Raw genomic sequence first — 2500 nt, 5'->3', positions numbered from 1 at the left:
TCCACGCACCATCCATGTCGTAAACAGCCTCGCCAGTTGCTTCCCGTCCGGGTCCCAGTTCTCAACGGCCCGTCTTCGAATCCCGTCTGGGCCCGGCGCTGAGCCAACATTCATCCTAGCCAAGTTAGATTTCACTTCAGACGCCAGAATTGGGCGGTAGAAAGGCCCATTATCAGCGGTAAGCCCCGTCTCAAAGCCTGCCAGTCCATGGAAAGCCCTAACCGCTTCCCATCTCTCCCGGAAGCCCTCATACACCAACCCACGCGGCAAGTCACAACCAAGCGGGGTCAACCCATCCAGAATCCGGCGGGCCAAACCCTTCCTAGCTTCAACATAGCCACGCTGCTGATGATAGAACACCTCCTTCTTCTGGAGCAGCCGCCTCCTCCAGCCCTTCATAGCACGACCCCGAGACGGACGCCTCGCTCCATTAACCGGCCACACCACCTTACCCCCTAACGCCTCCATGACCTCCAGAGCAGAAGAATCGATCAGTTCAGGCTCCTGACCAGCTCTCTTAACCAGGGCAGCAGTGGTCCGGTCCTCCTCGTCCCCTGACAGCAGAATCCCCATCACCTTCTCTTCCACCATGTCGGGGAGCTCCGGGGACAAGGACCATTTCTGGGGCAACGCCTTGACCTTCAAGGTACGCCGTCTCGCACCAGACACACTGCCTGCCACGCCGCCGCACAGTAATCTCCATTTCCCCCTCACTTGTTCCCTTGTCTTGCCCGTATCCAACACCCGGGCAACAGTCGCATACCTCGTAGGACTCTCATCATACTCCACCATCAAGGCCCTGAGACGGTCCACCTCCGCCTCACTCCAAAGCCTTGTCACTCCCGACCTAACGGGGCCCTGGCTCCGACCACGCTGAGCTGCAAACCACTCAACTGCATGTGCTTGCCGCTTGTGCTGAGACACCCCCACAGCTGTTCGGAAACACCGCCCACAGAGGTCACACTCAACCCCCTGGACGACATCCTCACCACTCACGCCCCCACACTTGGCGGCGTGACATTGGATCGAATGACTGTTATCACCACGTCTGTCACACTTACGACACGCATATTCGACCACGACATCCCCATGCCGGATGGCAAAATGCCTCCCAAGCCTGCGGACACCCTCAATCCGAATACCACACAGTGAGCAGTCCAACAACTCTCGAGGCAGATGCACCAGGACCCTGACGGGGGAGGCCGCCACAACCTCACCCATCACCGCCAAGCCTCCATCCTTACACAAGTCCTTCTGTAGCGACTCACCCTGTTGAACAAGTTGTGGGTCCAGCACGACCGGCCCTGCCCCATCTCTCATCCCAGAGACAGAGGCGGTCTTTAATTCAGACACCACTGAGGAGTTGTCAAGAGCTTCGCCATCCGCAGTCCACCCGCTCCTACGGCACGTCTGGCTGTGACTCTGACTCTGTGCAATTGCTAGCGCGGACTTCCGATCCAAGGAGTTTTCGCAACCGTGGCCCGTAGAAGTGACTACGGGCCGTTTGGGGTCCCAGTCCAATGCCTCTGGTGGTTGGTCCCCGTGGCCACCAGAGAGGTTGATTCGCAGACCATCGGCGTGCCCACCCTCAAACACGCCGCGGGGAGGTAGCCCAAGCGGCAGCGGCCCCTCTCCAAACCGCCCCTCAGCCGATTTTGATCCCCCAGCACGGCCATCCTGGGATGTCCGATCATTCCCAAACATCGGAACAACAGACAATAAAGCGGACTTCGACTTTGACTTCAGTCTGACTGGGAATAGTTTGAAAGATCTAGGTCTTCCCCTCACAGAGACTACACTTCGGAATCACAACCCTGACAGCAGCCGTCCAACCTGACCGGTAAGACCCTTCCAAAGCCGGACAACCAGATCGACCCACTAGGGAGAGGCCCCCATAGCCAGTATGAAGAGCTCACACCCCGTAAAGCCTCCCAGCCGCCGACACGCAACCCCGCCGCCAGAGCCAAATATGGACTAAAAGCCCACGGCCATCATCATATTCTTGAAAATGTTTATTTTGAGGTACGTGGCCAGCAGCCCTGCAGGCTACCGCTCGACCTTCGTCTCGCTCGCACCTCTCTAGGGATTGAGAAACACATCCAGCAGAAGCAGGGAGGGCCAGAAAGCAACAAGGTTACCCCCGCACCCTTACCCCACTCCCGATCATTGCCACTTGGAGGCACGGCATACACATGCCGATTCGGTTCGTCTCGATCTCGCCACCACACAGTCACCCCAGGCCTACCAACAGGGCGCCGGGCAACGCACCTGCCAGCCTACACAAGAGTTGGAGAGCGACCCACAGTGGGTAGGAACCGTCCACTCGACGTCAGCAAGCCGAGGTCGATGGGGGCCCTACCAAGGCAGGTCATGAATGCCAGTCGGTCAGTTAGGAAAAGGGTACTCGGAGCCCGCCGGGATCAGACGGGCAACCGGGGAGAGGGAGCTACATGAGTACCGTCGCCGGGTTCAGACGACGGCCCCAGGATTCTCGTAGTGT

General features: G+C 58.7%; 1 pseudogene; it reads right to left on the bottom strand.

Annotated features, from left to right (window-relative positions):
* The window catches only part of LOC147038199 (28S ribosomal RNA), a 9669-nt pseudogene that overhangs the window by 3724 nt on the left and 3445 nt on the right, over positions 1–2500 (bottom strand).

Source organism: Syngnathus leptorhynchus, unplaced genomic scaffold, assembly GCF_054491065.1.
Source record: "Syngnathus leptorhynchus isolate UIUO unplaced genomic scaffold, UIUO_Slep HiC_scaffold_79, whole genome shotgun sequence".
Lineage (NCBI taxonomy): Eukaryota > Metazoa > Chordata > Actinopteri > Syngnathiformes > Syngnathidae > Syngnathus > Syngnathus leptorhynchus.
This window is presented reverse-complemented; position numbering and strand designations above follow the sequence as displayed.